Source organism: Marmota monax, unplaced genomic scaffold (assembly GCF_021218885.2).
Source record: "Marmota monax isolate L192 unplaced genomic scaffold, Marmota_monax_Labrador192_F-V1.1 WCK01_AAM20220418_F8-fsc00045, whole genome shotgun sequence".
Classification (NCBI taxonomy): Eukaryota; Metazoa; Chordata; class Mammalia; order Rodentia; family Sciuridae; genus Marmota; species Marmota monax.
In genome coordinates this window covers 3,174,912-3,186,384 of record NW_026692132.1, presented here as the reverse complement: position 1 = coordinate 3,186,384, position 11,473 = coordinate 3,174,912, and the positions used below count along the sequence as shown (strand labels likewise).

The 11,473-nt window shown below is 40.5% G+C and overlaps 1 non-coding gene across 1 annotated transcript; it reads right to left on the bottom strand.

Annotated features, from left to right (window-relative positions):
- Window positions 1-955: 955 nt before the first annotated feature.
- On the bottom strand, window positions 956-1,062 carry LOC124108756 (U6 spliceosomal RNA). Its single transcript, XR_006856763.1, has one exon. It is a non-coding gene; the product is annotated as a U6 spliceosomal RNA (small nuclear RNA).
- Between the last annotated feature and the right edge of the window lie 10,411 nt (window positions 1,063-11,473).

Here is an 11,473-nt window from a genome sequence, read left to right as displayed (position 1 = left end):
CACATCCTCTCCTCCCTTTAGCACAGTTTTGTGCTGAGACCTGGGGAGTTGAGAGAGGAGGGGACACAGAGGCTCCGAGTTGCTTCCTAGGCACTCTTGTAAGTGACTCAACCTTCCACTGTGGCCTATAAGCCCACAGGAGAAGCCTGCATCCTTTATCTTGATTACACTGTCTCCCAATTCTCCTTCCTCTGCTCAGGGAGGTACATGGAAAATCAGCAAATCATCCTACCAGGGAACAAGATGCCAATCTCCTTTTATGAAAGTCACCTCTAATTTCTACAGAAATTTTCTTAGTGTCTCCTCTCACGTGGCTTGGGGAAGAGGATGTATATCTTACTCCTCCCTCAAGGGAAAGAGAAGAAATAACTTCTCAATACAAGCCCAACATGCCAATGTCTCCTCTCCCCCCTCCTCCATCTTTATCCAGTCATAGTCTTATTTGTGCTGCTATGACAAAATACCTTACTCCAGGCATTTTTAAATTTTTTTTAAATTTCATTTATTCTAATTTGTTATATATGACAGTGGAATGCAATTCAATTCATATCACACAAATAGAGCACAATTTTTCATATCTCTGGTTGTACATAGAGTCACACCATTCATGTTTTCATACATGTATTTAAGTCTGTCTCATTCCACCGTCTTTCCTACCCTCATTCCCCCTCCCTTCCCCTCCCTCCCCTTTGCCTTATCTAAAGTTTGTCTATTCCTCCCATGCTCCCCCAACCCATATCCATTATGAATCAGCATCCTTATATCAGAGAAAACATTCAGCATTTGGTTTTGGGGGATTGGCTAACTTTACTTAGCATTACATTCTCCAACTCCATTCATTTACCTGAAAATGCCATGATTTTATTCTCTTTTAATGCTGAGTAATATTCCATTGTGCTTGTATACCACAGTTTCTTTATCCATTCATCTACTGAAGGGCATCTAGGTTGGATCCAAAAATATGGAACACTTCATGAATTTGCATGTCATCCTTGCACAGGGGCCATGCTGATCTTCTCTGTATAGTTTCAATTTTAGTGTATGTGCTGCTGAAGCAAGTACTCCAGGCAATTTATTAAGAACAGAAATGTATTTCTTATAGGTCTGAAGGCAGAGAAATCCAAGATCAAGGCCCCAGCATTGATTGTGGCTCAGCAGTAGAGCGCTCGCCTAACACGGGCGGGACCCGAGTTCCATCCTCAGCGCCACATACAAATAAAGGCATTGTGTTGTGTCCATCTACACCTAAAAAATAAATGTTTTTTTTTTTTTTTTTAAAAAGGCCCCAGCATTCAGTGTTGGTGAGGGACTTCTCACTACATTCTCAAATGGCAAGGGGAACAGACACTGTGTCCTCACATGACTGGCAGAAGTTGGAAAGCCAGAAAGGACTCACTAGTTCCCTTGAGCCACAGGTACTAACTCCATTCCTGAGGATGGAGTCCTCATGTCCTAATCATTTCTACACGCCGGCCTTTAATATCAACACATGGGGTCTTAGTTTTCAACATGAGAATTTTTAGAACCCCCTCCCTGGTTGTATACAGACGTGGGGGTGGGATGCAAGCAGTAGGTGGTAGAAGGAACTCTTCCTTGCTTCCTAATAGGCCCGAAAGTGTGGCTTCCCAGATCCTCCAAGGCTTAGGGCTCTCTTCACAATGAAAGGAAGTTTGCACCTGTTATTTTTTACTATTGGCCCTAGGGCCCATTAGGGGTTTTAGGGAAAAGGCCACTTTAGCAGATTTCAACAGAAACGCACAAACTTAAAAAAAAAAACAAGAAATATTTTTTGTCTTTTTTTGTCCACAGAATCCAGAGCACAAATCTCTTTTTCAGGAATGAATAAGACATGTTTGTTTTATAGATAGAAATTCCCTCCTGTCCTAAAAGCTCATTTATCCTGTGAACAGATCAGGAAGGAAAAACTGTTTCATAAGCTGAGGAAACTTAACAGCTGTTGGTGGGGGGAAACAGACCCCCAGATCTTCAGGACCTTGGTGCCCTCCTCTGACACCCGCAACCAATTGTGCTAGAAATTCCTGAGCCTGTGGAAGACTCCATTTTCCCTCCTCCTCTAGTCTCCACTTAACCCCAAAAGTCAGTCAGTGAGGCACTAACTGGAGGACAGTCTGAAGTCCATAAAGTGCAGATCTAAGAGGGAAAGAGAGTTGCTATCAGCAGAGGATAGGTGTTCACAGTAGACCCCTAAGGAGATGTGAGCTCCGTTTGACAAGGTGATACAGAATAGAGGACTATTGTATCCAGGGCGCTCTATTCTCTCCCTTCACAGCTCTGCAGCCCCAACAGTCACTCCGTGAACTGACTTGTTTGTAGTCCCTACTGTCTGCTGTGCAGAGACGCAGAGAAGAGAGCTGGTTCCTACTCCCAGGCTGCTGCAAGTGAAGATGCACACTCCACCAACAATCCCCATCAGCACGTTTACTGATGTCACAGCCACAGAATAAACCTTTGTAAACCAAATTAATTTCAAAGGTTTCCTATTTAGCAGAGTATTCAGCTATGTTAGGAAAGAAGGCAGGCAGGCAAGTTAGATGAACAATGGTTACAAAAGAGGAGGTGCCAAGAGCAGGCTGGTGGGGCTGGGGAGGGGCTGGAGCTGCCACCCTTGAGTGGGAACACTAGTGGTATCTTGCAGAGGTTCCACCTCCAAGGATATAGCCAACGAGGAGCTCAAGATGAGAGGAGCACGCTAACAATCTTGCACCAGCTTTATGGTCAGAAATAAAGCTCTCTCACTCCTGAAGGCAGGAGGCATACCAAGTTTTCTTCTTTTAAAAAAGCCTGGAAAAGATGCAGACTTGCATTATCTGATGAGGGCCAGCAAGATGGCAAACTGCGCCTACCAAAGACCAAAGTTTGCTTGATTTGATCTGGTATCTAACCTGGATAGTGATAATAAGCAATAACTACACTACCACTATGTAGCAACTCTGAAATAGCTCCCCATCCTGCTCCCCATTTTGCAGATAAGGAAACTGAGGCATAGAGAAATTAAATGACTTGTCCATGTTTACACAGTTTGTAAGTGAAGCCAGGATATAGACCCTATAGATCCAGAGCCTGTATCCTTAATCATCTGCCTGCAGTCTCTGTTGAACATGAGAAAAGTGCCCCACCCCTCCACAACTCCCAAGATAGAGGGCTTCCTCTGTGTGCTCACTATTACCACTATAAGTTTCCTGTACTGATTTGCAGCAAAAGGCAGGAAGTTGGGGAAATGGCCTCCTCTGCAGCCTTTCACAGAGGGAAAATTCAGGTTGGCTTCTGGGATTTTCAGGAAGGAGAGAGTACATTGCTTCTATATCACTGCAGTTCCCCAAAATTCCTTGCTTTTAACCCAGATGTCAGTGCAACCCCTTTGTTGTTATGCAAAGGGTTGAGGCACCACCTAGTGGTTGAAATTAAAAATACTCCCAAAGGAATGTCACTGGTGAATCCCAGGCAGAGAAAACAGTGATCTGAGGCAAGAAAAGGGAGCAGAAAGCAAAATTTACTCATGCTGGAGGCCTTCTTTGTGCATTCCCTGTTGTATACAGCATCAAAACATGTATTTTTTATGCCAGCCTGCTCAAGGACTCAAGTTTTACCCAGTGTGGCACTCACAAAACAAGAGCTAGAATCCAGGAGACCTAAGTCCCAGGCTCCAGTCACTTACTCTGCAGTAGGATGTTCTCTGAAGTCTCTCCTCGGGATTTAGAACCATCCTGGATATATAGATCCTACTCAACATCTGGGGGCAACTTAGTGTAGAGGTTGGTGGCAAAGAAGGAGCAGAGAAAGAAGAAAAACATGGGGAAAGTATTTGTTCTCCCCAAAAACAGTTGCTGCTGAGTTTATGCAAAAAATCAGAGAAATGGAAGGAAGCAGTGGCACCTTTGCAGGCCTGTGCTCTCTTCCTTGCCTTCTCAGGAGCTGTTGTTCGTGGGTGTCTACCCTTACTTGTCAGGTTTTAAGGAGCAGCCCAAAGGGACCAGACCAAGCAAGTTTACCAGAGCACTTCCATGGGAGAGAGATTGGCAGGTCAGGTCCATGTATCCTCAACGCCCCAGAGAACTCTAGTCTAGATCATGCATGTGGAGGGAAAGAGCTATGGGAAAGAAAGGTAGCCAGGAGGTGTGATCTGAGGGGACAGAATTAAAAACAATTTCTAGGACTCTGGGCAGCAAAGGTCAGCCTTTGGCTTCAGGTGCAGATGAGACCATTAACTGATGAAGCCAATTCATGATGATTCAGGGTAGCTAATTCTACTAGGACCTAGTCCCAGGAAACCAGGCAGCTAACTACTCAGCCCCACCTTCCCTCTAGAACACTGGGGATGTAGAGATATCCCAATGATTCAAAGGATCAGACTGGAAAGGACTAAGGGGACAAGAACAGATTCAGAAAGCAGCCAAATCTAGTATCAACCAGGTGTGCCAGGTTGGATGCTGGCCAGTCTGTACTAACTTGGTCCCAAGTCTGCTCATGATAGCATTGTGCTAGGGGAAAAAGAACCCTTGACCTTCAGGAATCTATTCTGGGATGTTTTCTATGAATGAGTCTCCAGATGTTCCTTTCTATATTTGGGCTCTGCTACATCTACATTGCAGGCATCCCAGTCCCTACAAGGCTGCAATATTCATGCTAAGACAGAGAATGCTATTTCTCCCACTTGACCTTCAGGAATCCTTGCCCTTCAGGCACATCTGGAATGACAGTTTACTCTTTCACCTTCCTATTAGTCGGCACAGTCAAGTCCCTAAAGTCTCGATACCCATGTTCTTTATTGTCCATTTTGGTTCACCTTTACATTCAATTTCCAGAGTTGGTTCTATCCTTAGGGAGAATGTAGCTTCTTTGCCTGTTGTTAAGGTGAGCTCAAAGGTTAGTCTCGCCAGTGGCCATATAGCTTTACTGGTCAGAGTCATGTCAGGTCACTCTTTACTCCATGTCAGATCCCTGCCACAGCTACCAGACTATGGTCTCTCCCTATTGCAAATACTCAGGTTATTGAGAAACTATTTAAACTTGTTCAGGATAACAGTGTCAACCCTTTATTCATTTGTTATTTGGAGCTGATTAGCATGCCCTAAAGAACAGTGAATGAATGGGCCTTCCTCTGTATAGATTAATGTATCACTTTCCTATTTATATTCATTTTGTATTTGAAAGGCTAAGCTGCTATAACAAAGAGGCCCTGAATTACAGTGCCTTAAAAATAAAGTTTATTTCCTCTCATGTTAAAGTTTCAAAATTTGCCAGCTATTGTACTAGGCACAGTCCTTCATGTACACTTCCATTTTTTTCTTCAATACCTATTAAAGAATTCTGTATTCAATAAATACTTGAGCACTATTGTTTAAAGGGTTCTGAGTCTTATTTCACAGGAGATACATACTCTGGTCCTTCTCAGAACTCATGACTTAATGATAAGACAGAGCAAATTAACATGTGTAGTTCAGAGGAGGGAAACAAGCACAGCAGAGAGATCTTTAGGGATTAAATGAGATGAGAGAACAGGTAAGTCTTCACAGAAAAAGAAATGCCATATAAGATAGAATTTGAAGAATAAATAAAATTTCAGTAGGTAAGGAAGAGAAAAAAAGTTACCATTGAACCATGAACCAAAGCCTGAAGATTAAAAATATAGGAAATCCAGGAGCAAATGGGAACAACAGTATAGGATATTATACAATAACGAGGGCATCAGCCAGCATCTCAATGGTGGGGGGCGGGGGTTCTTCTTCCTGCCCAGGAGAATGTAGCCACCTTAAACTTAAAGTCTCAAATGATTAATAAATAACAAAACACAAATATTCAGAAATATATTTACAAAAGCAAAGCCCCTGATAGATCTAGTCCACTTGGGTGCTGGAACTGAACAAAGAAAAGATGGCTCCCATGGTTTATTTAAGGGGATACATCAAAGGCAGGGATGAGGTTTCAAGGGCAGAGTCTTGCTTTCTGATGTCTAGTAGTCAACAGGTTGATTGGCATCTTCTCAGGTCACACCCATCCCATGTGCTATGTGGGCCACGGCAGAGCAAGATAGAAATTCACATTGTCCCTGGGCAATTGACTCAAGAAAATGTCCACTGGTCATTCCCAGACACCAGATGTTTCTATCCACTAGTCTTCCATGCACGGTGACCCACATGCAACCCATGTTACGATGGCTCTTGACAATACTAGAAGGCTCTAAAGAAGTTCAGAGCCTCCCTCACTGGTGGGCATTGGGGAATCATTGTGATTTCCAGTTGGACAATAAATGTCTGAGCACTGAGACTGATGGAGATGGACTGAAATGGCGATATTCACGGAAAACGAAGAGAAAACCACAAACGGGGAGGAGAAAACATAGGCTGGAGTCAGGTAATGGGTGTAAATAAGGAGCTTTAAGGAAAACCCTCACTGGAGGCAAGTCTGATGAGACTTTACAACTGAAAAGTTGAAAGTGAAAAGGAGAAATAAAACAATGCAGAACTTTCAAGGTTTAACTAGTCTAAATATGGTGCTGCTGCTACGGGATGGAAGTCAGAGGGGGAGGAGGGAGAGAAGAGTTCAGTTTCAAATGTTAAGTTAAATTCCTAGAGGACCTACATGGAGCTTTCTAGAAGCAGTTCAAAATGTAATTCTAGAAGCAGTTCAAAATGTAACAGTTCAAAAGCTGTTTCTAGTGAAAGACATGGATGCAAAAGTAGCCTGCCGGGAATTACACCTAGAGGGATAAGAGAACACAAGACTGCCAAGGACAAGGACTTGAAGCAAGGCTGGCCAGCCCTTAGAAAAATCACGTACTTAACTGTAGAGGGAAGAAATTTAGAGATAAAAAAGAAGCAGCAGCCTCATCTGAAAATCTGAAAGACCATAAGTGTGCAGTGCCCTAGGAGAGAAAAGAAGAAATTTTCAACAAGGGTCAATTATGTCAGGCAAAGAAAACTCCAGGTGACACAGATGGGTGAAGACATTGAGATTTACGATCAGTCTGTAAATTTTAATTTTTAGGATTATAGTTTGAGTCAACTGGGAAGGAAGAAAACAAATGCATGAGTCAATGAGTTAGGGAAGTAAGAAAAAGAACATAGAAAGTTATAAAAGGAACAACAAAATAGACCAAAAGAATTAATAAAGCACAAAATAATGAATTAAAAATAGAACTAACGAATAAAAACATTTCTTACTGTATAAAATACAGGTCTTGCTATATCCTTTTAAAAATCACTAGTGAACCTAGTTTAAAAAAATAAAGTGCCAACAGACATAGAAAGAAATGTGGGAAACCACCACACATAAAGAAGAATTTAAAAGAGTTAACAATAGTCGACTTTGCTCACCTCTGCACAAACAAAATCTGAAAATCAAAATTAAATGGATAATTTTCTGTGGACATGTAATTTATTTCAATTAGCCACTAATGATATAATTATATATTTGAAAACAATATAAGTGACCTTAAAACTACTGTAAATAATAAAATAATCAGTAACTTGAAGGGATGTTCAGATTAATATGTAGAAATCAATAGCTTTCATGTACAAAAGCAATGAGTTGAAATATATTGGAAAAAAATAGTCCTTTTCCGATATCAACAAAATATATAAAATAACTGGAATAAACTTAATAAAAATGGGAAAAACATATAAATAAAATTTGACTTTGGCAATAAAACATAATCAAGTAAAATATGCTTATTTGTAAAAGTAAAATGAACCAAATTAATAAACGAACCCAAAAGAGTATAGAAAGCCAAGGGTTTAGAAAGCCAAGAAATGTATGAAATATATACATGCTTATTTAGATTATGATTAATGTGGCATTGAAAATCTGTGTGGGGAAAAACATAAAGTATTCACAAAATAGTTTTGTCATCTGAGTTCCAGTTGGATATGAGAACTAAATAAGAAAGCCAGAGAGAGACAGGAAGGAAAGGACATGGATGAATTCCTTTATAAACCTGGCTTGAAAAAATGTTTCTCATTCTAAATAAAAAAAAATAGAAACCATAGAAAAAGATAGATAAATAAAAACATATGCTTTAAAAAATACAAATACTAAAGCCATAAGCAAAGTCAAAAGATGAATGACAAACAGGGAAGAATTATTTGCAACTCATATTACATAAAGCACTGATCTTAATATGCAAATACCCCCAGAATTTGACAAGACAAAACACAATCAACCCAATATAAAAGTAGATAGTTCCCAGAAAAGGAAAGAGATAAGCGAAAAGATGTTCAGTCTCTTGATAATAAGAGAAATGCAAATTAAAACTATACTGAGATAACGTTCATCACCTTTAAATTGGCAAAGAACCTCAAATTTGATAACCCAGGATATTAGTTGCCTTTTTGCCGCTGTAACAAAACACACACTTACAGGATTAAACAACACAGAATTATTATCTTACAGCTTTGTGGGTGAGAGCCCCACAACAGTGAATCTGAGCTAAAATAAAAGTGTCAGCAAGGTGATGTTCCTTCTGGAGGCTCCAGGAGAGAATCTGTGACGGGAATTTCCCCTTCCAGCTTCTAGAAGCTTCCCACACTCCTTTGCTTGTGGCCTCCTTCCTCCATCTGCAAAGCCGGCAATGTTGCATCACTCTGATCCTTTCTTTAGTCACATCTTCCTCTGACTCACCTATCTGCCTCCCACTTTCACTTTTAAAGACACTTATAATTATACTGAACCCATTAGATAATCCAGAAAAATCTCCCTATCTTAACATTGGCTAATTAGCAACCTTAGTTCCTCTTTGCTATGTTCCCTAACATATTCACAGGTCCCAGGTATTGGTACTTGAACACCTCTGTGGGAAGTATATGAGGGATGATTCTCTCTACTGCAAACACTGCCTGTGCAGTTGTGGGAAGCTAGCATTCCCTCAGAATGTTCTCATCACTATGGCAGAGGGTAGGTTGGTACAAGGACTGTGTAGGGTAATTTGGTAACATCTACATTTAAAGATTTAAAATGCACATAACCTTTGATCCAGAAATTCTACCTTAAGAATCTATCCTACAGATATACTTTCATACAGATAAAATGATGGGTATCTAAGATTATTTATGATAGCAATGTTTGTAATAGCAGAATACTGGGAACAACTTAAATGCTTATTAGTAGAAAACCGATTGAAAGAGTGATAGCACATCTCTGCAAAAGAAATTTAAAAGAATGGTCCCTAAGGTAATTAGGAAAAATAAAGAAGGAAATGGTGTACATAAAGTGCTGTGTGGTAGAAGCTGAAAGTAGGGTAAGAATCTATATTTACTAGTAAATACATAAAGAAACTAGGGAAAAATACACACACAAAACTTAATGATGTTTATTTTAGAGGAGAAGGATGGATACATAGAAAACATATACTAATACACACACACACGGACACACACACACAGACACACCAAAACTCACATTAAATGCATCCATCTCTAAGGATCTTTCCTGTTTTCTAAGTCTCTTTGTAGCCTCTCATAATTCTTTAAACATTTGTATTAATATTAGGGGATCCATGCTGTTGTTGTGTTTTTTTTTTTGCATTATCTTAATTTGTGCAGAACCCTTTCCTCCACTTACCCAGTGATAAGAAGAAAAAGGGAAGAGGAGAAAAGATGGGGGGAAAGATGCCTACTTCTGAATCTTTAGAAGAAGGGAGTGTTTTATGTTTATCAAAAAGAAGCTTGAATTTTAAAATGGTTAAGAAACACTGTACAGAACTAGGAACACCTGGAGGGCAGGAATAATAATCTCCAAAGAGTGCTTTTCACATGGCATTCTAGCAGTCAGGTTTTTTCTGCCTCCCCCACTAAACCACCAGCCCCTTAATATGACTTTCCTTGTAGAAATGCAATAGGTGACCCATTTGAAGGGCTGAATGAAAACTCATCTTCATTTCTTTTTAGAGGAAAAGATTGGGGAAACGAACTCTCAGACACATAAATTTTGTAAAAGTTCTTCCTTGTGTTCAGGACTCTAAGATACGTATGTTTTCACAATCCAGCATTTCCAAATGAAGTTGTGCCACAGTCACTGTCATCTGAGCAGCACTGATGGCACAGCTGTTGTCGCCACATCACTGCAACTTAAGTCATAGCCATTGCTGCTGTCACCTTGGTTGAGGTATGTGTAAGGTGACCACATAATTTCATCTTCCAAACTGAGGCTCTTTAGAGAGTAAAGGGGACATTACCAGATGGGATGCCATGACAAGAGTTAACTTGGACCTTGTTCAAGCAAACCTGGCCTAGTTATGTAAGTCATTAGCACCAAGTAGGTTGGATAAGTATCTTTCAAATGTGCACACTAGAATAAGCACTGACACTAAAATTATCATGCCCACAAAAAGCAGTAAAAGGTAATAAATTAGTAAGATATTCATATCTGGAGGAATGACCACAATTCCATGTTTTCTTATAAAGCAAAACCCTGGAGTTCATGAAAACTAAGAAAAGAAAATGCCTACAAATATGTGTGTTTCATTATGTTGGTGGGAAACATACAAAAGAATTGCCTTTTAAATGTCACATAATGCAACTAAAGGCAGGAGATAGTGCTAAATCCCCAAAAACTCATTAAAAAAAAAAAACTCCAACAGAAGGAGAAGGCTCTGTGACCAATACAGTGTCATGATTATTGCTAGGCACTATGACACAGTCTAAGACAGCTGCTTCCTTCTCAGTGGTGCACAGAGTCATGATGTGTCTGACAATAGACAGCACCTTGGCTTCTTGAGATGCAATACTTTATCCACACATGAGAAGCGAACGTCTCATTGACATACCTGGCTAAATCTGGATCAGGGATGTTTCTGAAGGTGATTTATCAAGAGCCCTCAGTTCTCCCTGACGGTAGACTCAGGCCATCCTTCAGGCCAAGCTCTGGCCAGAATACAAGACTCTTCACTGGGATTGTCTACCTCTTTTACTCAGATACGAGCAAATTCCAGAAGAATTACTATGTACACTTGTACATACTGTCTTTAATAGGCCACAACATTTGATTCTAATATCTGGGCCTCGGTCCTATTTCATATTATACCACAAGGGTCATTGCCCACAGGTTACATAATAATAGCACCACCAGCCACTGGCTTTGCAATTGTGCCGTGGTGACCAGTCTGGACATAAGCTGTCCATCATTTACAATGTCACAATGCCACAGAGGGGAGAAGCACAACATGGTTGGCCTCATACTCCACAACCAGCTTGCTGCCTGACACCAAATAGATGTGAAGTAAAATCCTTATTTCAACAGATCTCACCAAGCCCACTTCTTGGCTTACATAGTCAAGATCCCCACTTTGTCACAATTGAGATTTCTAAATATATGGGAAGCTTATGATTCTTATCTCCTGGCACTTTTGTTAATCTAACTTCTTGGTTAGAAAAAAAGGGGCTTCTTTTTATCCTCCTGCCATCACTGCTACTTCCCCTCACTACACCAGAGTTAAGGTGTAGCAGCAGCTCTTCACCTA